This window comes from Erinaceus europaeus, chromosome 5 (genome assembly GCF_950295315.1).
Source record: "Erinaceus europaeus chromosome 5, mEriEur2.1, whole genome shotgun sequence".
NCBI lineage: Eukaryota > Metazoa > Chordata > Mammalia > Eulipotyphla > Erinaceidae > Erinaceus > Erinaceus europaeus.
In genome coordinates this window covers 66741356-66769298 of record NC_080166.1, presented here as the reverse complement: position 1 = coordinate 66769298, position 27943 = coordinate 66741356, and the positions used below count along the sequence as shown (strand labels likewise).

The 27943-nt window shown below is 37.6% G+C and overlaps 1 protein-coding gene and 1 pseudogene across 4 annotated transcripts in view; one reads left to right on the top strand and one right to left on the bottom strand.

The window, feature by feature from the left end:
* The window catches only part of PCDH9 (protocadherin 9), a 1042490-nt gene that overhangs the window by 804923 nt on the left and 209624 nt on the right, over nucleotides 1–27943 (bottom strand). The gene's annotated exons all lie outside the window — the stretch shown is intronic.
* Nucleotides 311–460, top strand: LOC132538882 (U6atac minor spliceosomal RNA; annotated as a pseudogene).

The window sequence follows — 27943 nt, the reverse complement described above, 5'->3', positions numbered from 1 at the left end:
TTACAGTACCACAAGTTGTTATATGAAGAGAAGTCCTTTTTTTTCTTTAATTACTAGTATCTTGTTTTTATTCCCACCAGGGTTATTGCTGGGGCTTGGTGACAGTACTACGAATCCACCTCTCTCTGTGGCCATTTTTCCCCTAATTTTTATTATATAGGACAGGAAGATAGAGGAAGAGAAAGAGAGACACCTGCATACCTGCCTCACTGCTCATGAAGTGGTCTCCCTGAAGGTGTTACCATGCACTAGTCACACGTTCAAGGTCCCAGTCCTCATCGGCAGTGTGGAAATCTTCAGGAGTGATGGAGTGTTGTATGAAAGGAAAGAAGGTTAGCACTCTCCTTGACAAGTACGGAAGAGGCTTCAGCCTGCAGCACACATATGGTTAAGGCATTGCCACCTACTTCAGGAGCCACAGAACAGGAGTATAGACATAGCTCCTGTTCTACTTCTTTCTCCCTCTCTCTTCCTATCATTGTCTCTCACTCTCCATCAGAAGGAAATGACAGTCAGAAATGGTGGAGTAGTGATGACACCAAACCCATGTCAGAACCCTGGTGGCCAAAAAAATATAATTAGAAAGATATATTATTCCCCTCCCCAGATTCCTGCCCCACTACGGGAAAGAAGAGACAGGCTGGGAGTATGGATCGACCTGTCAAAGCCCATGTTCAGCAGGGAAACAATTACAGAAGCCAGACCTCCCACCTTCTGTACCTCATAATAATTCTGGGTCCATATTCCCAGAGGGATAAAGAATAGGAAAGCTATCAGGGGAGGGAATGGAATGTGGAGTTCCAGTGGAACTCCTGTGTGGAATTGTACCCCTCTTATACTATGGTCTTGTCAGTGTTTCCATTTTATAAATAAATACTTCAAAATTATATATATATATATATATATAATATTTTACTATATGTAGCTTTGGACTCATATATATAATTATAAATATAAATATTATATATATAATTCCAAAGCTACATATAGTAAAATTCAATCCTAAAGGAGATCCTGATGAGTAGTTTATTTCAAAAAGGACTCAAACACTTTCTCATCACATTGCCCAACCTTTTTGTTCACATTCATATTCTAGTGAGAGGAAATGCCAAGGAATCTGGGGTTTAATAGCTTGACTGGGTGTATTTCCCTCTTTTTATAAATCCATCCCTCTCCCAAGAGGCTTGAAAACACTGCATTTTTTTCCAGGAAGGTACAGTAAATTTTATAGATGAGCCATAAGTGTCTCTGAAGACAAGCCCTTGCCCATATGCTCAGGGCCTGCAGTGACACTAGTAGGCGCAAAGGGGAATAAGGCCTTGTTTCTAACAGTGTAGCATGCTGCCTGTCCCTTCTGTTTGTTTTCATGTACTTGTGCAGAGACTCAGGGCATTCACTCCCACGCAGATGTATATTCTCAGTCTCAGAGGAAGGAGGCCAAAAGAAAGAAATCAGACTACATGGGTAGACAAAGATAACAGAAAATGAGTGGTGGAGGACAGAACAAATGTGCGCTGAATGAAGTTTCCCAAAGCTATTTGGCTTTAATTCCATGCTTGATAAAGCCTGGACCACTCCTAGATTGTGAGCAGCTCACAAGCAGTCCCTTTGCTCTACTCAGAGATGTTTCTTGCTCAGGGACACAAAAAGATTTTGCACACTGTAGGTGTTCATATCATGTCTCTTTAATTGAATCTACTGCCTGGATTGTCTATACTGCCAGGCATATACCAGGGCCATTTGTGGCTTTGTGGTTTGATTTATAAGTAAAACCACTGAAAGACATTACAACAGGGGGTCGGAAGGTGGCGCGTCAGGTTAAGCATACATAGTACAAAGCACAAGGATCAGCGCAAGGATCCCAGTGCCGCTTCACACACCATGAAGAAGGTCTGCAGATGTATTTCTCTCTCAATTTCTCTCTTCCTATTCAATAAAAAAAAAGTAGATAAAATAGCCTCCAAGATAAGTGGATTCCTAGTACAGACATTGAGCCCCATGAGGAAAAAATGAAAGAAAGAAAGAGAAAAAAAGACATTATAATATTGAAATACCTGCAGTCGTGGCAGGTACTTCAAGACCACATTTCTAGTCACTCCTAAAACTTCAATCACTCTTTAGATGAAACTGAATTGTAGTTAGATATTTCTAATAGCCTAACACTCAAAATGGTCTGAATTTTCCTTAACCATTAGTTTTTCTTATTCTATATTTCTTTGTTATTGTAATGTAGCTTTATTGAGTACTTTTTTGTGATTATTAAAATTTGTGCATGAATGGAAAATAATATTTGAAGATATGAAACTAATCACTTAATGGACCAATCACTGCTTATTATCATTATTACCAATAACTGCTTATTATTATATTATTATTACGTACAATTATTTATTACTGATGGACTATTTTACTGGCATATAGTAAGGATTAATGCTGGTAATAGTAGATAGCTGTAATTGTGAAAAATCTAGTTGTACACTGTGTTCCCAACTCGTACATCTATGCAACAGGAACAAAAGAGATCCCAAGCATTATGGAAAAGCAATCATATTCTTCCTAGCAATGAGCAGAATTTTCTCAAGGGGCAGATTATTATAGTTTCTCTCCTCACAGTTGGTGAATCAGAAGCCCAATGTATATATATATATGTGTGTGTGTGTATATATATATATATATATATATATATATATATATATATATATCAGTAACTTATTAACACATTTTGTAGGAATTTTTGCCCATAGATTACTATAAAGAAGCCATGTGCTTTTAAAACAAAGCACTAAGCACTTACTGGTAGCTCTATGAATATCCTCTTATTTCAGGGTTAATTTTTCAAACAAAGGAGATTATTTATCTTATCTACAAAATAACTGCCAATTTGGGAAACTCTTGTACATTAGAATCTTAAGAAATTTAATGAGTCTGTAGAAAAGTGATATGTTCAGTAAAAACACAAAATATACAAACGTAAATATTATTTTCTACCAGACTCTGAAGAACTGCATGCAGCCAAAAAATTCTGAAGATAGACAGCAAGACAAGATATCCAACAGTTAATGTTTGTTCTGCTTCTTGCCTTTAGAGAACAACGAATTCAGAATGAACAATAGCAAATTCAGAGGGAATCACAGAGAATGAAAATGTTATCTAGTTGACCTTAAATGTTTGTCACAAGATTTCCTGCAGGTTCTTCTGAATTCCAGGTAGATAGTGTAGTACCCAGTATGACAGAAAATAATGAAATACTCAGGTCTTAAAAATGAAAACATACTATTTTCTTCTCTAGAGAGTTGCTCTTTGCAGATGGATTTCCCATCCTAATTTTACTGGCCAGAGATTGCCAATGATCAGGTATTATTTATTAATAATTGTTTTTTAGATAATACTTAAGTAACTCATTGTACTTTGAATTGAAACTGTATGAACTTTTCATACACACCAAAGCAGATAGGACAAAACCCCACAATGTTACCATAATCAATGAATACAGTTACTCAGTTCCTACCAAATTAGTCCTTTAGCTTATATTTGCAAATGCGCCACTTTTCTATAAAGGATTCTCTTTCATTGTGATCTCCACTGGCTATATAAGAATCACTAATAATTATGCTCTTGGAAGCTTGTAAAAATTAAACCTAAGCACGAATGAAAAAAAAAAAGAGAGCAGAACCCAGTTCACAGTGAAGTTACCACAAGCCCACTTACCTACAGTCATTGCACAAAGCACTTCCAAAATAACCTGTCATTTAGCTCAAACTTAAGGCAAGCTTAGGACTGGTACTTTAATGACTGGAAGAGTGACTCTGCCTAGCACACAATATAAAATTAATGAAACTGGCAAGTTGTCTTCTTTAAGCCAGCAAATTCTCTGCTCTAAAAATCCTGTCTGTCTGACAAGCAGGAAGGTAATGTTTCACAGAATATCTTAGAGCATTTACATTCTCTCAATTTTCATATTTCATCTTGCGTCTTTTCCCTAGATACAAAACAATGTGTATTGATACAATATCACCCTGCTGTCTATTTTAATTGAAATCTTCAGCATATACAAATATGTCAAGAGTTAGTAATAAAAATACAACTAAAAGCTCAACAAACAATAGCTATGGATCTTCAGAGGATTAGTAATCTTATTCCTCCACTTGGCTTCTCAATTGTATTAATGATCACAAAAGAAGATGCAGGCATACTAGGAATCAGACCCTGCTCAGAGCACAAATAAAAGTGGATAATCTGTCAAGTTTTCTTAAACATTTTGGGTCCCAAGTAACCGCCTCCCAGACTGACATCACCATGAGAATACCTAACTCTCACAGCTCTTGACTTAAATCATATTTGTTGACAGGAGGCACTGGGAAAGGGGATGAACATGACATTTGGCTTTTTATTGTTGTTTCTGGGATTTCACTATCCTGGTCTTGCCTTTTTAGACAGAGGATGGAGTGAAACAGAGACAGAAAGAAACTGTAGTAACAAAGACTCCTCTAGCTTGGTGGGGGCCAGTCTCAAACCTCAGATGGCAAAGTAGACCTAGTATACTAGTTTGAAATTACCATTGGCTGCTCACTTTCTTAGTCCTTCTAGTTCCTTGGCATTTGAGTCCTCATGATTTAGAGGAAAGTTTTGTGGTAATTAAGGCTAAAATTTTATGATATCCACTAAAACTAGAAAAAAACCATAATAAAAACTTCGGGGAAACTGGTCATTATTTGCTAAATCATCACACAAAAAACCATTTTCCTAGCAATGTCTCTTTCTTTCTTTCTTTCTTTTTTTTTTTTAATTTTAGACAGAATCTGAGATGGGAGAGATAGAACCAGAGACCATGGCTTCCTTCAGTGCAGTAGTGGCCAAGCTCAATACTGGCTTGTCTACCAGGCAAAGAAAGATACTACCCCAGTGAACTACATCAGTGGCCCTCTCTTTCTAATACATATTACAGTATCAGTTTATTTGATAAGGCACATGCATATAGGCAGAAAGGGTAAAATTGTACAATGAGGAGAATTGACTAGTTGAATAACTTATGCTGAGAAGTATCTGGATAATAACTTACTTATGCAGTGCTATTTAAGTGCTAGAGGCACTTTATTAAATATTACATGATATTATTAAAACTTACTGCATTCAAGCAAGACCAGTATGATATTCCATATCTTATAGATGGGAGAAATAAAAGACATAAATCAAGTGGCACACAAAACCGCACAGCTAGAAGTGATATGGCTGGAGTTAATCTATCATATATCTGACCCCACATTAAATTCCCCAAAATTCATGTGGTACTAATAGAAGTTAGGGGAGAACAATGAGTAATAGGTGGTATATAGCCAAATGGTTATGCAAAGAGGCTCTCATGCCTGAGGCTCCAAAGTCCCAGGTTCAATCCCCTGCACCACCATGAACCAGAGCTGAGCTGTGCTCTGGTTTAAAAAAAGAAAAGAAAAAAAAAGAGCAGAAGTAATAGAGATTAATACATTTTATACACACGCATAGATATATGCACACTTACACATATAAATATATATATTCAGAAAAGAATTCAGTAGGAGAGGGTACTCTGAAAACAAGTGACTTAGAAGTAAGATTAGAGGTTACTCCTTTTAGTAGGGGTTATGGAGAGAAAGAAGAGGTGATTTTATCAGGAGAAATATAGGCCCTCAGGTTAAGAAAGAAAAGAGACTCAAGGGCTCCAAACTAAAATAGTGGGGTGACAGAGGTCAAGGCTCAGATCACCTTATAAGCTCCATTAAGTATCTGGGCTACTTTGAAGGACAACTGAAAATTCATGGAATGTTTTACTTGTGATAATCATATCTGCATCATCAAAGAAAACCCAAGCAGCAGTCAAAACACATACTCCACATACCACTTGCATGTGCAAGCATACACTAGTGTAGATTGTACCAGACGTGAATACAAAATAGGTAGGGCAGACAGAGGAAGTCATAACCCTTTAACTGAAATACACAGTAAAAAGTGGTAGGTGGGTGCATGCTAGGTGAGGTGGCATATTCAATAACTTGCACATAATTGTATACATAAACATATAAATCAATCAGATGTGTTTTAGGCAGAAGGAACTAAGGTTTTTGACTTGTTTATTTTTTACTCTATTTTTACTTTATTTTCCAGAGCACTGCTCAGCTCTGTTTTATGGTGGTGAAAAGGATTAAACCTGGGACTTTTGAGTGTCAGGCATGAGACTCTGTTTGCATAACGATTATACTCTCTCCTCTGCCTGGCTTTTTGACTTATTTGTAGAGGAAAATGAAGGAAGGGTTGTCTAACTTATCTAGTTTGAGGAAATGGCATCCTATTTACTAAAACAAGTTACACAGGCAGAACAGTAGATTGTCCCAGTTAAGACAAGAATTAGATGTGCTACAGATGACCATATGGTGCTGCCCATATGGTCATGACAAGGAAGCAGTTCTATCTAAATTTAAAAGGATTGGTAATCTAGAGATGCAGCCATACTCCAAGAAAGGGCAGAGAAGTTAAGCATAAAGTGGTGCCTTGTTTTAAAGAATCTAGTGGAAGTAGATATGATGCCAAGGCTGAGACATTAAAGAGTATTTAGGTAAAACAAACATCAGGGCACAATTTGGAGGAGGAAAAAAAAAGGGGGGGGGGATTTTAATCTTCATCTAGGCTGTTCAACTCATCAAAATTAAGGGGAAAATAATTTGTGATAAGAGATTTTTCCAAAAATAAGTGCCAAATAAGTGTGATAAATGTCTAGAGCTTCACTTTTGTTCAATCCTCCAGGAACTCAGAATGTTCCTAGCTATGACCACAGAATGTGACCTCAGACCTACAGGGATGCAGAGGTTACACAGTCTCCTGTGCTGAATATGGGCCCCAGATCAAATTGATAGGATTTACAGTTCACAATATTTATATACTTTCCCCATATTTGGGAGCTACTCTCTTCTTTGATCTAGCTCTCCAGTCCTGTTTCCAACTCTGACATCATCTCTCCAGAAAATACCTTTAGTCATCAGCATAGCATATTAACTGTCAGACTCAGGCAAAATTAGTAAAGTCATAGGCACTTTGGAATATACTTAAAATAGACCTACTAGCCTTTTCCAAAATGGACACCCCAATTCTCATTTGCTATATTATTACCTTTAGGTTCCTGATTATTAAACAATTTGTTCTGCTTTATATCTTAATTCTTTCCAGCCACCGAGTTGCAGATGCTACCATGATTACTAACCTGACTTCACTGGACAGATGACCTCATCAATGTGTCCTGGAACCCCACCTTTCCAAAGCCCTGCTCCACTAGTGAAAGATAAAAACAGGCTAGGAGTATGGATCGACCTGCCAATGCCCATGTCCAGTGGAGAAACAATTACAGAAGCCAGATGCCTTCCGCCTTCTGTACACTATAATGATCCTGGGTCCATACTCCTAAAAAGACAAGTGACAGGAAAGCTTCCAATGGAGGGCATGGAATGTGGAATTGGGGATGCAATATAGGCATTAGTTGGAATTGTACCCCTTTGATCCAATGCACTTGTCAGTCATAATTACATCAATAAAATTAAAAAAAAAAAGAGTGAGAGATGAGCCGATGTGGAAGCCACAAATAGCACACAGGAAACAGCAACAGCGGTAAGGGCAAGAAGCAGCAGAGGTTTTTAAGATGAAGGGAATAAAGCATGCTTCCCTAATAATAATAGTATAAAGTAAGCGAAGATATTGTTAGGGAAAGTAACCAAGCACACATTTAAAAGTCATTAGAACTCTCAATATTGGAGCCAGTGGTAGCACAGTGAATTAAGTGCACATGACATAAAACACAATGACCACATGAAGGTTCAAGTCCTGGGCTCCGTACCTGCAGGGGGGTTGCCTCACAGGCGGTTAAGGAGGTCTGCAGGTATCTATCTTTCCCTCTCCCTCTCTGGTTTCCCCTCCTCTCTTGATTTCTCTCTGTCCTATCCAACAGCAACAATAACAATGGCAACAATAAAAAGAACAACAACAAGGGCAAGAAAAATGGGAAAAAATGGCCTCTAGGAGCAGTGGATTCTTAGTGTAGGCACTGAGTCCAACAATAACCCTGGAGGCAAAAAAAAGAAAAAGAAAAAAGAAAAGATCTCAGTATTATTTGACAGACCATATGTAACCTTAAAACTATGACTTTGTACAGAATGCATTTCCTCCATAACCATGCACCAAAACAAAGTAATTCAAAATACCTTAATAATTGGTAAAGTAATGTATATATCATATGATGTGTCTTAATGTACAAGTTGTCCTTTACATTCAGCATGCTGTTGATAAGAATGATTTCATTTAAATTTGACTTAAATTTATAATTCCAATAGTTATCAGACTCATGTTTGAAATAAATTCTATGATTACATGAATAACACTATAAGAAAACACTTGGGAGTCGGGCTGTAGCGCAGCCGGTTAAGCGCAGGTTGCGCAAAGCACAAGAACCGGCATAAGGATCCCGGTTCGAACCCCGGCTCCCCACCTGCAGGGGAGTTGCTTCACAGGTGGTGAAGCAGGTCTGCAGGTGTCTATCTTTCTCTCCTCCTCTCTGTCTTCCCCTCCTCTCTCCATTTCTCTCTGTCCTATCCAACAACGACAACAACAATAATAACTACAACAATAAAATAACAAGGGCAACAAAAAGGGAATAAATAAATAAAATAAATATTAAAAAAAAGAAAACACTTAATGAGCACCTACTATATACCCCAGTGCTGTCATTAACTTTTTATAAGTATTAAATAATTTATTCCTTATAAGAACCAATGAACTAGAGGTTACCATGCTCATTTAAGTGGGGGAAAACTATCTATCCTAAGAAATACTAAAATTATGAAACCTCTTAGCTGAAGTAAATGGAAAACTGATTATGGATTATTGATTTACCCCTACCCATGCACCCAATAACACTCAGGGAAAACGAATTTTACCAGATATATTTAAAAATGAAGTAAAAGACAAAGAAAGCATTAGAGTTTTATTATTTTTTACAATATTTTCTTTATAAAAAAGAACTTTTATTATCTTTATTTGTTAGATACATACAGCCAGAAATTGAGAGGGAAGGGGGATTACATGGGAGACAGACAGACACTTGCAGCACTGCTTTACCACTTGTAAAGCTTTCCCCCTGCAGGCAGGGATTAGGGGCTTGAATCTGAGTCCTTGCAAATTGTAGCATGCACACTCAACCAAGTATGCCACCACCCGGCTGCCCCTAGAGTTTTCTTTGTATGCTTTCTGACCATGTAGTTAGAATAACTTCTCAATCTCTTCAAATTATTAGCAATAGCTTATTTTAATTGAAAACAAAAACATATAGCTTCGTTGGTAGACCTTAGTTAACATATGCTATTTAGGCTCAGTACAGATAAATTTTGTCTAAGAATATAGTATATATAGCATGTAGTAGTTCAAAAGTTGTTGGATTTGTTAATGTGATTCTTCTAGTATATATGTCCATGATTTTGTCTAAAAACACCTCACCTAAAGACCTAAAAAAACTGACATAGTTTCAGACATTAGGTGAATTAATATTAGTAGAACTTTATATTTTGGGAATCGCTACCTTTTTAGTCTATATATGATAGATGTATGTAATTTTTTGACAATTACTACAGTAACATTCTCTATGTTTCTAAAGAGAAAAAAACACAGTATTATGATGACTTGATATCAAGAAATTTGCTAAAATAAAAAAATAACTTGAAGGGTTAAAAGTAGACCTAGTAGAACTACATTAATTCTGAGGGAAAAAAAATCACAATTTGATTTTACATTTATTCATTTATTTATTTTGCCACCAGCATTACTGCTGAGGCTTGAGTGCCTGTACAATGATTCTACCACTCCCTGTTGACTTTTTACATTTTCTTTTATTTTTTTCATCATAATAGATACAAATGTTTTATGTGCATCTATTAACATTTGAAAATTACAAAGATATACACCATAGGGTGTTACAGATGATTTGCTGAAAAACATATTTTTCTTTTCTTTAATTTTTATTTATAAAAAAGGAAACACTGCCCAAAACCATAGGATAAAAGGTGTACAACTACACACAATTTCCACCACCAGAACTCTGTATCCCATCCCCTCCCCTGATAGCTTTCCTATTTTTCATCCCTCTAGGGGTATGGACTCAGGGTCATTATGGGGTGCAGAAGATGGAGGATCTGGTTTCTGTCATTGCTTCCCCGCTGAACATTTTTCTTATAGGACAGAGAGAAAGAGATAGGGAGAAAAGAGAGAGAAAAATGGAGAGGAGAGGAGAGAGAGAGAGAGAGAGAGAGAGAGAGAGAGAGGGAGGGAAGGAGAGGGAGAGCGAGAGCTGCAACACTCTTTCACCATTTGTGAACTTTCCCATCTGCAGTTGGAGACCTGGGACTTGAACCTGGCCCCTCAAACATGGTAACACATGAGCAATACCATTTGTAACCCAGTCAGCATCATATTACTCTACACTGGGACTCAGAATATATCTGTAGTCTATACAAGCACACATTTTTTTATTTGGCATGGAAAATTAGTGAACAAGCTTGCTTGGGTAACTATGAGATATGCACAGATCTATTTGTTGAGACAATCAGAGAACTACTTAATTGTTAAAGTAACTTGAAGTGCAAATTTTGGCTTAAAGTTCTCACCATTTCACTGATCCTATTATGAAGTTGACTTTCCCCTTGCTGGATTACATTTTCCCACTTCACTTAAAAGTCACTGAAACACTTTGATCCTATCTGCATTTTTTTCCCTTTGAGGAAAATAGCACACTTACTAAAAGTCATTCTCTGCTCTTAGGACTTTTAAAAATATTATTATAGTAACTTTGTTGAAACATGAAATAGAAGAGTAATGGTTGCTATAGGGAGCATTGGTTGAAACAAACTCTGGGCAGCTCCACTCAGCTTATAAATGTCAAATGAGTTTGCTGAAAATGCTGGTACATTTACTGGAATGTATGATAAATATGTGTGTGTGTGTGTGTGTGTGTGTGTGTGTGTGTGTGTGTGTGTGTGTATACAGGTCATATGGGAACAATCACTGTTTATCCACTCTATTCAGTGAGTATATTTAAACACTCAGTTTGCCATAGGATTTTAGGATAGATACAAATAGAATGAGAATGAGGTATCCTACACTTCTGGAGAAGATAGTAGAGGGGCAGATGTGATGGTGGAGGAGGACTTTGGTGTGTGTGTGTGGGGGGGTGTATGGTGGATAATGCCATCTTCTGAGAAAAATAATGTTGAAATAGAATCCATATAAACAATACAGAGCAAATACAATGCTTTAAGAAACAACATACAAAATTTCATGGATTGTTGAAGTGGAGTCTTTAGAAATGAGTGTTATTATTTTTACAAGGAAAAGCTGCAGATACTAAGAGATTTTTAAAAAGGACTTATCAATTCTTATTAGGCAGTGAATATACTAAGTGAGGCCAGTATAGAAATTTACTTATTTAAGAGACAAGCATTTATTTGTTTAAAAGAATGGTATTCTAAAGACAAAAACAGCCCTAAGAGTCTAATTAACAAATATGAGATTATTTTTAGATCTGGTCACTACATCTATTCTGACTAGATACTATTTATTTATCTCCATGTCTATTTTTGAATATCTGAATTTATTTGATTTCCTACTCTCAAAATAATGTGTAATCAATTATTCATTAAATACTAAAGGACTGAGATTCAATTTTACTGATGAGAAAAAAAAAAAAAAAACCTTAACAGAAACAGGGAAATCCCCTAGCATCTTTTTTTTTTTTTCTTTTCATGGGAATAAAAAAAAAAAAAAAACTGGGGTGGGGGAATACAGGTCCAAGAAGGATGACAGAAGACCTAGTGGGGGTTGTATTGTTATATGGAACACTGGGAAATGTTATGCATGTACAAACCATTGCATTTACTGTTGAATGTAAAACATTAATTCCCCAATAAGGAAATTAAAAAAAAAAACTGTAAAACTTACACATTGTGGACTCAGAATGCTGGATTCATTTTTTTTTAATATTTATTTTATTTATTCCCTTTTGTTGCCCTTGTTGTTTTATTGTTGTAGTTATTATTGTTGTTGTCGTTGTTGGATAGGACAGAGAGAAATGGAGAGAGGAGGGGAAGACAGAGAGGAGGAGAGAAAGATAGACACTTGCAGACCTGCTTCACCGCCTGTGAAGCGACTCCCCTGCAGGTGGGGAGCCGGGGTTCGAACCAGGATCCTTATGCCGGTCCTTGTGCTTTGCGCCACCTGCACTTAACCCGCTGCACTACAGCCCAACTCCCCTGGGTTCATTTTTAAATGAGTTTTAATTTTAACTTATCCTTATGGAGACCGAGAAACTGGGAGAGAAGGGAGAAATCAAGGAAGCGAGAGATACCTATAGCACTGCTTCACCACTCATTAAGCTTAACCCCTGCAGTTAGGAGTCAAGATCTTGAAGTCTAGTTATGTGTGTGTATCTACCATTTACTGAAAACCTACCAGATATGATATACTCTTTAAAGAAATCATCTATATTATTTTTAAAAGATTACATAAACCCCATGATACATTTTTTTATTGTTCTACCAGGTGTGCCATTACCCAGACACAGAATGCTGGATTCAAATCATAGTTGTGTAATACCTTCTGTAAACTATGATGTTGGATACAAAGATTTACACATACGAGGAAGACCTCAGGTAAAGCTCTCACCAGCACGTAAAGGTCGAGCTCCCCTATGTCTGGAAAACTAGCATGGAAAACTACTCCCTGAGGGAAGTTTCATTTTTGGTATGCTACTTCCTTCAGGTGCTTTCTAGATAAGGGAAATATCCAATCATTAGGCTAACGATACATGCAGAAGTACTATGACTTACATGTCTAATAAAGTGTGTCATTCTCTGAATGGTTCCAAAGGATCTCTGGTGGTGGTTTTTTTTTTTTTTTTTTTTTCAGTTCTTCTCTTGCAGGCTAGTACATTAACCGACACCACACTATGACTACTGAAATTATCTATTGAATTCCTTCCCCTTTTAAATGACAATGAAAATGATATCTTAGCAATGGAGGTATAATGAAGATTATATGGGATAGTATAGGTATGGCATTTACCATAGGGCTTTCTGGGTAGTGTCAGTGAGTGTTTTACTATAATTGCCATCATTATTATCAACTACATTATCATAAAAAAGAAAGACTGTTCTTTTGTTCTTTATGTTCTTCTGCCAGCAGCATTAATGAAGTATGCGTCTGAAATGTACATATATATCTTCACTGCAAAGAATATCTGGAATTCAAAGATGAACAGCTCTTTACTTTATAACTGTGTTGTTGCCCTATTTGTCATTTATTCTTAGATTCATGACCATATAAATATTTAACGAAGAAGATCTAAAGCATTACTATGAGATAAGTATTCCTGTCTTTCTAACATTTCTGGTATTATGTCAGTTTCTTTCCAGAACAAAGATTCTCAACTCAGGATAAATGTGTCACTATGCCTACTTGGGGTTAACAAGAACCCCAAAGTTAATATCTGTCACATAAAAACTACCTAGTGAAGTTGTATGTGTTTTCTAGGTCGTAATCCATGGCTCAACACATACTTTGCCTTATAATTGTGGCTATAATTGTGCCGAATGGGATTAAATGGGCAGCCTACCTCTGATGGATGTTTAGCAGAAAAGTACTTAAACTGACTGTACATACAAAGAGAAGTGTGGTCTTTGTTGATAAGTAGCTATTGTCTACCCTTCCTCAGAATAAAGCATCATTGATAGTATACATGGCAATCTTTGCTCTGGAGGTATAGCAGAGAGAGCACAGGCTCTAAGAACAAATAGTAGTTATAATCTTATCTACTACTTACTGAAAATCTACTGGAAGTCATATGCTCTTTAAGAACATCATCTCCTACCCTATGGTTTTGTTAATTTTTCCTTTCTTAAATAAAAAATAAATTAAAAAAGAACATCATCTATATTATCTAAAAGAAAAAAATACATAAACTCTAGGAAACATTTGTTGTTGTTGTTGTTGTTGCCAGTAGAACTTCTTGGGGGCTTGATTTCTGCCTGATTCTACCACTTGCAGTGAATTATTATTAGTAGTATTTTCAGATAAAAAGTGAAAGAAATATAGAGACAGACCAAGAGACGGAGATAGAAAAGTCATGATCATAGCACTGCTTCATTATGGTGAAGCTTCCACTTTGTATGATGCTCCCATGTGGTGGCCAGGGACTTGAATCACGATACAACATGCACTCTACTAGGTGAGCCATATATTCCTGCATGTTTCTCTTTAAAGTCTCTGTTAAAAAACATTGTGCTCGGGAGTCGGGCAGTAGCGCAGTGGGTTAAGTGCACGTGGCGCAAAGTGCAAGGACCAGCATCAGGATCCCAGTTTGAGCCCCGGGGAGGGGGCGTAGCTTCACAGGCGGTAAAGCAGGTCTGCAGGTGTCTATCTTTTTCTCTCGCTCTCTGTCTTCCCCTCCTCTCTCCATTTCTCTCTGTCCTATCCAGCAACGACGATATCAACAACAATAACTACAATAAAAAACAATAAGGGCAAAAAAGGGAAAATAAATAATAATAAAAAATTAAAAAGAAAAATTATGCTCACAACCACTGTAGATACCTTCTTTATTTGTAGTATCATAAGATCAGGCAGAGTCTTAAGATAAAAGTTGGCGGAAAAGGGAGTCGCACAGTAGCATAGTGGGTTAAGCGCACATGGCGCAAAGCTCAAGGACCGGCTTAAGGATCCAGGTTTGAGCCCCCGGCTCCCCACCTGCAGGGGCGTCGCTGCACAGGTGGTGATGCAGGTCTGCAGGTGTCTATCTTTCTCTCCTCCTCTCTGTCTTCCCCTCCCCTCTCCATTTCTCTCTGTCCTATCCAACAACGACGACAATAATAATAACTACAGCAATAAAACAACAAGGGCAACAAAAGGGAATAAAGAAATAATGAAAAAAAAATTGGTGCAGAGATTTGCAGACAACCACCATAGAAAGGTAAGAAACTATACCAATGTGTCAACAACCATACTGTAGACCATTTACCTCCCAACAAAATGGAAAACTAACTAGTGTGTATACACATGAGTATTTAATATGTATTTGTTGAATGAGTAAATGAATTAATGACAGAAATTCTAAAGGATGCACAACTTTATTTTATTTTTAATTACCACCAGGGCTATGGCTAGGGTTTGGTACCTGCACTACAAATCCACCACTCCCAAAGGCCATTTTTCTTTCTTTTATTCTTTTTTTTTTAATAGGACAGAGAGAAATTGAGAGGAGAAGGGGAACTAAAGAGGAGAGAGAAAGAGTGTGCGAGCGAAAGACACTTGCAGACCAGCTTCACAACTCATGAAGCATCCCTGCAGGTGGGAAGCTGGGGGCTCCAAGCAGGATCCTTGAGCAGGTCATTGTGCTTTGTACTATGAGCACCTAATGCAATGTGCCACCACTCGACCCCCAACCCATGTCCCTTTCCTTTAACAATATAGATGGCAATCAGCTTTAAATTACTTATAAGTACAATAGTATTTCCACCCCAAAATTCATAGGATAAAGTCATCTCATATTAAGCCATACATCAATATAGTAATCTGTGTTACACATTATAATTCTGATTGTATAAAAACAGATTCAAAAATTGGATTTAATTCCCATGGTCTCATTTTGTCTCAACTTAAATAGTGGCATGTCTCAAAACAGTTTGTGCAGTTACAAGAAAACAATTTATTTAAATAGTTATATTTTTTTGAATAGGATATATTTCTTCTTTTTTTTCCTTTTTTTTCTTTTTGCCACTAGGTTCAATGTATGCACTACTCTCAGTGGTTTTCTTTAATTTTATTTTCAACACAGGGTAAGAAACACTGATAGTGAGAAAGAAATGGAGATAAGGGGAAACACCTATAATGCTGTTCTATAGCTCATGGAGCTCATTCCTGCAGTTGGGAATCAGGGCCTTGAACATGGCTCCTTGTGTATGTTGACATGTGCAGTCTAAGTTACCACCTCATCCCTATATTTTAATCTTTTATGAGATATTGTAAAAATCACCATATTATTTGGAAAGAAAAAGTTTTCAGATTTCACAGTCTGTATCTGAGTATGTAAATAAAGGTGATTCATTTTACATGCACATATATTTCTGTGGTTGTATGCAGGCATACTCATATGCAAACACTATATTGTCTAAAAAAACATTCCAGTCATTTAAATGGCAGCGCAAAAGTCATTTCTAAGCTTTTCTTCAGGCGTGATTGAATGTTCCTCATCTTACTACTGTGACCTCATGCTCTCCAGTGCCAAGTATACAAGTCCCACCGTGAATTTAAACCCAATCTCATTTTAAGTTTCCACTGTACTAGGCATGGTCCTCATTTTTCACTGCACAGCCCTCTTCAGGAACATGGTTTATCCTAGGACACTGCTACTAATAAACCCCGAGCTATAATTGAACTCCTAACTACACATAATTTTCTCCCACCTCAGAAGCATTACTATAAATGAAAGGGAACACTTTTATGCTTTGAAGATCATAGGTAATCTAAAATAGCAATAGCGGCATGCCTATTATTGATGTCAAATAGCAACACTGTGTAACAGGCTCACCTTTGATCCTCGAAGAATAACAATCAAATTAATAGTTTCTTATATATCAGCACACCTTTAGCAAAGGCCTTTTAGGTAGTGATGAAGACATCATTTAGCTTAAGAAAACCCACATCCTGAAACTAACTGAACACAACTAACCTGTAAATGGATGGAAATTGTAATTGCAAATCCATGTATTCTTTTTGAGATGGAACTGTTTAAGGGAGCAGGGTCTTTCAATATGTTTTGAGCAAAAAGTGTCTAAGGGGCATTTTAGTAAATAACCACAGTCTTCAGAAGGAGTTAGAAGAGAACATAGCTTCACTGTGCCATGGAATTCCTTTTGTTCAGCAACTACTCTATGGTGTCTGGTGTCTAAGCTACCAGAAGCTCACTCAGACCCCCAGAGTTCACTCAACTCTGCTTTCTCCTCTGTTCTAAAACAGCAATTACACTAGCCCTTGAGTAACTGCCTGCTACTTAGAAAACCTTGCATTCACTCATAAAGAGAAGTTGAGAAAGAAGAACAGAAAGGTAAACTCAAAAAGCAGGATTTGACTGAATTTGGAGTAGGGCACCAAAGTAAAAATCTCTGGGTTGAGGGTGAGGGCAGAAGTTCTGCTTCACTGGAGATAGGGTGGGGAGCGGGGTGGGGAGGATGGAAAGGGGACACAGTCTTTTGGTGGTGGGGATGGTGCTTATGTACACTCCTATTAATTTGTAGTCATATAAATCAATATTTAATTAATATGAGAAGGGAAAAATTGCTTGAATGTCTCAAATTTTTTAATGCACAGACCATAGGATGAGTCTTTGATATGCTGACTTTCTTAAAAGCTTAGACCAGGGAGAACAGAAGCAACCGGTGGTACAGCTATATACAAATAATGTCAAAGGACATAAATTATGGTGATGTTGTGTATGATACATCAAATCCTAACAAACTGATTTTTCAAAGTTAGCCCAGTTGCAAAATAATGTGATAATATCAATAACTATCTATTGCCTTCTTAAACCCTAAGACAGAAGGAACCTCTCACTTCCTCTATAGAGCCTATAATTCCCGCAGTCCTGGAACCTCTGGGCTGGAGCTCACTTTCCTGCATGCTTCTCTCAATTCTTACCAAATGATATTGCATCTTCTGATCCCCACCTAATCAATGGAATGAAGTACCACCTCAGCATGCTTCACTTCAGACTGTGTCCAGAGACATCAGCTGAGGAATGTCAACCCTTCAGCCTCATTACTCGGGTGAGACCTTTCCTTTCATAGCATTCTCTAATTCCATTCCAGGTGGTTCACTTCCTAACAAAGTCCTGAAACCTAGATATAGACTAGGTCCCATGATAGGGCATATGTTCATATGTATCCATAAATTAGAGCAAAATATATACCTGAAAGCAAAAGTACACAATCGTCTGTAGTGAGTCAGTATAAAGTTCATTATGAAATAGTGTCTACTTGGACTTAGATACACTCCTCACCTCCTTCCTATTACACTTTCCTCACTTACTCCAAAGCTAACCTTATCAAAGCAAGGACTGCAAAATCTGAATAAAGGCAAGAGACTGACATATTTAATGATGACTTCTAAGTCACTATTAGGCCACCCCATCAGCTGGGGCCCTAATTGGGGAGTCCTGAGATTCCCAAACAGACATGATGGGCCTAGACCTTGAATAAATCCCTCTTCCCAACATTACCAGTCATCTCTATCAGGAACAACACAATAGACCCCTTTGTGGGTCCACATAGGACCCTGCCCTCAAGCCTGTAATTCCTCCAGTCTTGGAACTTCAAGGCTGGAGCTCACTTTCCTGCATGCTTCTCTCAATTCTTACCAAATTATACTGCATCTTCTGACCCCAGCCTAATCAATGCAATGAGTACCACCTCAGCATGCTTCACCTCAGACTGTGTCCAGAGACGTCAATTGAAGAATGTCAACCCTTCAGCCTCATTACTCAGGTGAGACCTTTCCTTTCATAGGGTTCTAATGCCATTTCAGGTGGTTCACTTCCTCAACATGGATCAAGAACAATAAAGAATGTTCCATCCTCTTAAGGGAAAATGGACAACATATTCTATGCTACACCTGAGGAAGATGAGTCGATACTGGGGCAGCATGGAATGTTCCTACTCATGACCACAGAATGTGAGCCCAGATCTAGAGGGATGCACAGGTCACATAGGCTCCTAAGCTAATTATGGGCCCCAGATCAGATCAAATCGATGGGGTTTAGAGTTAACAGCATTTATACACCTTTCCCATATTTTGGAGGTATTCTCTTCCCTGATCCAGGTTTCTGGTCTTTTTCCAACTATGACATCATCTCCCCAGACAATAACTTTGATCCACCTGCATATCAGATTTCAGGCTCAAGGGGAAAAAAATAGTATAGTCACAGGCCCTTTGGAATATAACTAAAATATGCCTACTTGCTTTCTACAAAATGGACGATGCCCCAACTCTTCATCTGCACTATTCCAGCCTTTAGGTTTATGATTACTCAAAAACTTGTTTGGCTTTATATGTTAACCAACCAGAATTCCCTAGCCAGACAAACCCACCAATGTGTCCTGGAGCCCTGCTTCCCCAGAACCCAGAGCCACTAGGAAAAGGGAGAGACAGGCTGGGAGTATGGCTCGAACTGTCAATGCCCATGTTCAGAGAAGAAGCAATTACAGAAGCCAGACCTTCCACCTTCTGCATCCCACAATGACCTTGGGTCCATATTCCCAGAGGGATAAAGAATAAAAAAGCTATCAGGGGAGAGGATGGGATACGGAGTTCTGATGGTGGGAATTCTGTGAAGTTGTACCCTTCTTATCCTATGGTTTTGTCAATGTTTCATTTTTATAAATAAAAAAATTAATAAAAAAGAAAACCTTGCATTCACTCACACACTAGGTATTTACTGCCTACTTTGTGCTAACAGCTTTTAAGGTGAAGACAAAGAATAAACAGGTCAGAGTTTAGGATTTCATAATTCTTACATTCATAGAAAGAAAGAAAATAAATAAAGCCCATATATACACAGAGGTAGAGAGGGGGAAAGAAATGGCCGTACTAGGGTGTAGGATGCAATATGTTAGTGAGAAAATTGTTGATAGATTTTTTTCTGTTCAAGGTGAACCTGGCAGCATGTGAGCATAGCCCTAGTGAGAAAGATGAATGAATGCAGTTATGCTATTTTCTTGGGAAGATAATCCCTGGACATGGAGGTTGGAAAGTACTTTCAAAATAATAATGTGTTTCCTAAATATCTACCCAATGAGATAGAACAACACAAGGAAAGCTTAGTAGATGAAACTCTTTTGAAAGCTTAGTAGATGAAACTCTTTTGAATGAGAAATGTATTTATTTCTAACTTCCTAATGTGGATTAAAAGTAATAGTAATTCACTTTGAAGCTCTCTGTTCCAGAGGTCTTCCCTACCATAGGGCGATCTATGACACAAGTACATTTTTTTTTGTCTATGTAAGTCCTTTATTTAATGGGGTAAGGGCCTCCATTTTTATTTTGTGTTTTATTTTTTAAAAAGTGTAACTGGAGTTGGACTGTAGCACAAAGGGTTAAGCACACTTGGTGCAAAGTGCAAGGACCTGCTTAAGAATCCCAGTTCAAGCCCCGGGCTCCTCACCTGCATAGGAGTTGCTTCACAAGCGGTGAAACAGGTCTGCAGGTGTCTTTCTCTCCTCCTCTTTTTTTCCCCTCCTCTCTCCATTTCTCTCTGTCCTATCCAACAATGACAATAATAATAATAACTAAATAACTACAACAATAAAACAAGGGCAACAAAAGGGAATAAATAAATATTTTTTTAAAAAGTATAACAAGAACACTTTTTAAAGAGTAAAAATGACATTTATTTAATATCCACTGTATTATATGTAGAGTGACTTATTCTAAACTCAGAGCGTTAGATAGATTCCAAAGGCACCACTCATTATCTGTGTGACTCCACATATACTGTGGGGTCTGAATGTTTGTGCTTCTTAAAATTCAAGTCCTAATCTCCAAAGAGGACTATACTGAAGTTGGTCTTGTTTGGTGTCTATGCCATGAATGTGGAGTCCTCATGAACAGGACTGATAATTTTATAAAATTACCCATAGAGCTCTCCATCCTTTGTACAGTTAGACATTACAATAAGTGTTTGAGCAGGAAAAGTTCCCCTAGCCATGTTGGTGCCCTGATCTCAGATATCCAGTCTCCTGAAATGTGAATAGTCAATTTCTCCAGTTTTTGAATCACATAGACCATACTTTTTTTTATCTAGCAGCTTAAATAAACTAAGATAGGGCAAACTGTTCAAGTTACTTGGCCCTCAGGTCACAATAAAACACAAATATCCCCAGCATTTGGCTAAAAGGATTTAATGAGTCTAGGTACATGCAGTACCTGAGTCCTGATTGGCACTCCAGAAGAACAAAGCATATCACAGATTGTGGGTATTTCTTATAATTTATCTGAATGTCTATAATTTTCAATTTTCCCCAAGGAGAAATAAAAATCCTCATAAGCTAAGTGACTTCTCCAAGCTCTCACAGTAGAAGTAGATAATTAAACTTCAAATCTAGGATATTTTCAACCATAAAAAAATGTTTTGCTATTCACTTCTTGTTTTTTTTTTAACAGCTATACCTTTTCACAAAAAATAAATACTTTAATTCTTTTTCATCACCTGGCTTTCATATCTAATTATTCTCTAAGGCCTAGCTATTAGTTTTGTTTAATTCTCAATGCCTCTATTGTCAATCCCTCTCCATTCTCACCACCAGCACACAATTCTGACAATTATCATCATATAATAGAAATCACATTCAAATTAGCCTTTTTGCTTCCATTTCCTCTACTCTTCCCAAATTAGTTTCTCTAAGTCACTTTGCCAGTGAGCCACTTGACTCAGATCCAAGTAGAGCATCAAAAATATAGAATAATTCCATTCACTCTTGACTTATTTCCTGGATGATGTGAATTGGATTTTCCCTTCATAATGCCTCCTGGGCCAGAAGAGTGCATGGACTTTCTATGATGCCTCTTCAAAAAAGACTTAATTTTCTGATCGTTTAAACTAGAACTCTCCTGGGCCAGCGAAATAGTTCACAGGACAGTGTGCTTTCTTCGTCATGAGCACGACCCTAGTTTAACCCGGGCTCCACTGTACTCAAAGCTTCAGTACTATGCTATGTTTCTGTGTCTCTGTATCTGAAACCCCAGTAATGACTGTAAATAAAAAACAACAACAAAATTAGAACTTTCCTGGGAGTCGGGCGGTAGACAATGGGATAAGCGCAGGTGGCACAAAGTGCAAGGACCAGCATAAGGATCCCAGCTGGAGCCCCTGGCTCCCCACCTGCAGGAGAGTCACTTCACAAGCAGTGAAGCAGGTCTGCAAGTGTCTTATCTTTCTCTCCCCGTCTCTGTCTTCCCCTCCTCTTTCCATTTCTCTCTGTCTTATCTAACAATGACAACATCAATAACTACAACAATAAAACAACAAGGGCAACAAAAAGGAATAAATAAATAAATTTAAAAAAAAACAAAGAAAGAAAAGAAAAGGACTCTCCAAAGCAAAAATTTCGATGAGTAAGTAACAGTACTTTGATTAGAAGGCAAACTGTAAGGGGCTGGGCATACCTGGTTGAGCACAAGCATTATCATGTGCAAAGGCCAAGGCTTAAGCCCCTGGTCCCTGTTTATGGGTGGGAGTTTCATAAGTAGAGAAGCTATGTTATCTGTCATTCTTTCTCTCTCCCTGTCTCTCCATTTCCTCTCAGCTCCTCTCTGTCCTGTAAAAATAAAATAAAAGAAAAATAAAAATAATAATTCTGAACTATCATATTAACCATCATCGTAATTTTTATCACTTTTCTTGAATCACTTCACATAGAAGCTATACTTTGTATAGCTAACAAGTCAATGACTTGATTTAATTTATTTCTGTTTTTATAGTTTTTAAAGTCAGATAATGACAGATGAAACATGAAAAATAATTATGTGTATTGGTTAGTAGCAGTAGAAATACAAGTCAAATCTTAAACCTTCCTCTTCATAGTCACTTCTCCCCTTCCCACCTTTTCACACTGTCCATTCCCTGTTTATGGGGAAAGCTTCATAAGTGATGAAACAATATTTATGCATCTAGCTAGCAAAAGCATGAAATAATGACCATATTGGTATATACACATATGGTTTGAAAACTAGCCAGAAACATCTGAAGTGTCATGACTGATGAATAAAAGATTGTCTAACAATACAATTAGTATTTTAAAAAATTTATTCTTGGTAATATTTCAAAATCTTTTGCCTTTTAGAAACTTTCTGGTGAAACAATTAGAAAGGCAAATCAACTGACTTTATCATTTCTGTTCAGGATGCTTAACTCCAGCAAAACTCCCAAGAAGAATGTCCTTTTGAAAATATACATTATAGACATGTGTCTGTTTTTTTGTTTGTTTGTTTTTTCTTTTGGTGGCTTTACAGGAAAGAAAGAAAGAAAGAAAGAAAGAAAGAAAGAAAGAAAGAAAGAAAGAAAGCTCCCTACTGCCTTACATTTTCTAACATTCTCAGGTAATTATATGAAATAAACCTTGTAAGGGTAAAATTCACTTTCCTGAATCTGTCTTTTGGGCAGAATCCAAAAGCAAAGGGACCAAAATACGGAAATCAATTCCTGCCAAGGAGTGCCTGAAAAGCTCCAGCTAAATGAACTGATGTAATCTCAGTGCAGGACTCACAGCTCTAACAGCGGGGGAATTCTCATTACTCCTGAATCTTGAGGAGGGAGAGGCAATGGAATGAAGCACTCTAGCATTTCCAGCTAGTAGAAGTCAAAGATTACTGATAAGACTTGGGCCAAAGGAGTGCTCACTAACTTCAGCATGGGTGATGTGTCTTACACTGTCTCACCAGGTCCCAAGTGACAAGAATCCAAGGTACTACTATCAATCTTATTGGCCTCAAACTGAGAGTGAAACAGACAAGAAATTGGAGAGATAGCTTAAAAAAAAAAAAAACACAGGAAAACACAACACAGTAAAACCTATGACCTGCAACCTCAAACCTCCACAACAGACTGTTGGGAAAATTCCAGTGTTTATCAGAATAAGCACAAACATGCCATAGTTATGAGACAAAAGAAAAAAGCCTTCTTTGCAGTTCCCAAAAATGGAAAGGGAGAAATTGCAGAGAAGGCAAGATTTCTTTCATAATGCTAACCATCTTAGATAATAAAAAAGGCAAGCACATCTCCTACCATTTCACTGTATGACTGCATATTACACAGTATATATTGTTAGCAGAGGCAGATACATGTTGAAAAGGAAGAAAAAGATAATCATCAGGAACTATAAACAGTTATGTATTCCCTAAAACATCTGTACTACTGGTCTCTAAAGTGGCCTCCTTGTGTTTGTGTGTGTGCGTGTGTTTTAACTTGCAAAACAGTATACAGATAATTTTCACTCAGTAATCTAATGAATTATAAAATTATCATAATCAGAAGAATTAAGAGTAAATTTTTTGTCCTAAAATAACAGTGGATAAAAGAGCTAAACACACTTCAGCTTAATTATATTGAGGATGATGTACATTCCATAGTTTCTAATGTATTTGAGAATGATAGGGTATATTCATTACTTTCTCCTTAGCTGAAAAAAAAGCAATCTCTGAAGCATGCTTTAAAGTTTACTAATCAAGGTCAGAATTCACTACCAAGTAGAAGTAGTTTTAAATAATTGCAATAACATTGGTATTTATTATTACCATTATTATTATTAATAATTTGCCTCCAGGGTTATTTCTGGGGCTCAGTGCCTGCACTGTGAATCCACTGCTCCTAGAGGCCATTTTCCCCCTTTTGTTGCCCTTGTTGTAGCCTTGTTGTGGTTATTATTGTTGTTGTTGATGTCCTTCGTTGTTGGATAGGACAGAGAGAAATGGAGAGAGGAGGGGAAGACAGAGAGGGGGAGAGAAAGATAGACACCTGCAGACCTGCTTCACCGCCTGTGAAGCAACTCCCCTGTAGGTGGGGAGCCGGGGGCTCAAACACCCGTCCTAAATGTTACACCGGTCCTAAATGTTACAGGCAAGAGTATGCTGAAGTAAATACGTTCCAAAGCAGTGTGTGTGTGTGTGTGTGTGTGTGTCCATCCAGTGGCCATTTTTTCTTTCTCTTTCTTTCTTTCTTTCTTTCTTTCTTCCTTCCTTTCTTTCTTTCTTTCTTCCTTCCTTCCTTCCTTCCTTCCTTCCTTCCTTCCTTCCTTTCTTTCTTTCTTTCTTTCTTTCTTTCTTTCTTTCTTTCTTTCTTTCTTTAATTTATTTGACAGTACAGAGAGAAATTGAGAGGAATGTAAAGATGGAGAGGGAGACGGAAAGATACCTTCACAGCTAGTGAAGCATCCTGCCTGCAGGTGGGGAGCGGAGGCAGATGGGTGGGCTGGCACGCTGATTCTTAAGCATCATACTATGTGTGCTTAATGGGGTTTGCCACCGCCTGGCTCCCTTTATTTTCTATTTTAATTAGGTAGGGCATAGATAAATTGATATGGGCAGGAGAGCTGGAGCGGAGAGAAAAAAGCCCCCTACATAACCGCACGTGAGGGCAGGTGTTCGAACCCAGATCCTTGCGCATAATACTGTGTGCACTAAACTAGGTGCACCACCGCCAGGTCCTACAGCTTAATGTTTTAAAACATAATAAAGATTTTTTCATTTTTCACAGGACTATCACAGGCCAGCTAGAGGCTCTCCTGTGTGTTGTACTCACTTTGGGATCTAGTTGATAGAGCAATGCCAACATGTAATATTGTTAGTAGACATGGTAGAGAAATTCAGAGTTTTAGAGGCCAGGTGGTGAAACACCAGGTTATATACTATGTGCAAGGATATGCACAAAGACATGGTTTCCAGACCCTGTTCCCCACCTCTACAGGAGGGCACTACCTTATGGAGCACACTTTCTATCAGGTTTGTAGGTGTCTTTGTAACTCCCTCACTATCCCCCTTACTCTCTCATTAATTTTCTCTTCCTCCTATCAAACGAAAAGAAAAGGAAAAAAAAAAAAGGTCTCCAGAGTTCTGGACAATCTCCCACAAACAATTCCATGCTGTAGCCCAGCAGGGATAGGCCACACTTCTGCGCACAATTCAGTGTGTACTATTTACAAAGGACATTCTAACCATAGATATCAGAAAAAGCAGCTTCTATTAATTAAGGGTCAACTCCATGGTAAGTTGGTGAAGATGTTTTACAAACTTGACATCGTGTTAATTCATGCAGTTATTTCAAGGGTAGATCTTTTTTTTAAACAAAAACATTATCTATTTATTCATTGGATAGAGACAGCCAGAAATCAAGAGGGTAGGGGGAGATAGAGAGGGAAAGAGACAGAGAGACACCTACAGCACTGTTTCACCACTCGCAAAGCTTTCCCCATGTAGGTAGACCCTGGAGGGTTCAAACCTGGGTCCTTGTGCTTTGTAATATGTTTGTCTGACCAGGTGTGCCACCCAAGGGTAGATATTATTAAGGCCCCATTTAACTAACCAAATAAACTTGAGACTCAGAGAAGTTAAGAAACCTTCTAAAACAAACAAAACACAGCAATCCCCCTCCAAATAAATTAAAAATCTACTGCCTGATAATGTTCACTCTCCTCTCCACTGTAATTCTGATTAAATTTAAGTCTCAGTCTTCCTTCCTTCCTTCCTTCCTTCTTTCCTTTCCTTTTCTTTCCTTCTTTCCTTTCATTTTCCTTCCTTCCTTCCTTCATTCCTTCCTTCCTTCCTTCCTTCCTTCCTCTCTCCCTCCCTCCCTTCCTTCCGTCCTCCCTCCCTCCCTTACTTCCTTCCTCCCTTCCTTCCTTCCTTCCTTCCTTCTTTCCTTCCTTCCTTCATCCCCCCCATTCTTTCTTTTTTCTTTCTTTCTTTCATAAAGTAGGCGGAATTGGTGCAGTGGTAGAATACAGGACTTGTGTGTCTTTGGTACCAGGTCCACTCCCTTGAATCATATAGGCTGAACATTATTCTAGCTCTCCCCAGCTCTTTCATTAAATCAAATAAAGACATAAAGAAATAAATAAAAGGATCAGAAAGTGCAGTGTTAGCACACCAGCTATGCATATCTAAGAAGTCCCAGGCTCAATTTTGTTACCACCATCTATTCAATGTGAGCATGCTCTGGTCTCTCTCTTTCTCTCTCATAAAAATAAATTAATACATCTTTTAAACTTTAAAATAAAACAACAATAAAATGCATGCTGAGTCCATGTAGATGGTCAGATTTGATTCTCGAATCTCACATAACAAAATGACTGTGAAACAAGTTCATAATTTAAAGCCCAAATATACTTTCACCGTTTATTTACAAAAAAGAATAGAGTAGCCTCAACTTAAAAGGAAACTGTGGACATTCTTTGCATTTATTATGACTCAAAGCTACTACACACACACAAAAAAAAAAGGTCACAGAGCTATAGAGAATAAGCTAGAATGACATCATGTTTATGGAATCAAAAGTATGTCAGAGAACTGAAGAAAGAGCAACAGCAAATCACTCACTAGAAAAAGAAATCTGATACTCTACCTTCCAGCCCAGCCCAAACTGCACCCACACACATTTTGTCCTTTTTTTTTTCCCTTTGATAGTTCTTCTGGCCTTGAAGTTAACCTTAGAAAAAAGTCCCATCTGGTCCCAACTGTTAAAGTACTAGAGACCTCTGTTGAGAAGCATCTTCAAAATTGCCAAGTGTTCTAACGCCTTGATATTGGAAAACAGTAGACTGGAAAATTACATGAGATCGGCTTCCACAGACTCTTGTTTACAACAGTCGCTTGTAACTTGACAGCACAAACTCATTCTATGGCAAGTGGTTTCTCTGCAGACTTCAGAATGAAAGAAAATGAAAAAAAAAAAAAAAAAAGGCTGTGCAGTAAATCTTAAATCCTATTTATTCCTCCACAAATTGAGTATTTTACAGAGACAATCAGTCTGAGTTCAAAAGCCTTAAAGATTTTCTAGATTTAATATAAATATTTTGGTCAGAGGAAATGGCTTACATAGTAATAAAATAACAAGAAGTAACTATTTTTGAAAAACCTAATAATCAGTTAGTGCTTTCATCACATCAAATACATTAAACTTCTTTGAACAGAAGTCTTTTCATCATAATGTTCTAAATTAAATATCTGTTCCTGGTAGAATATGATTCTGCTAAACTAGATTAAAATCAAATCATGGACAAAATCAATTTTACTTACAATAATCCTAACCCATTGAGACTACAGTCTAGTAATCATGACAAACATCTCT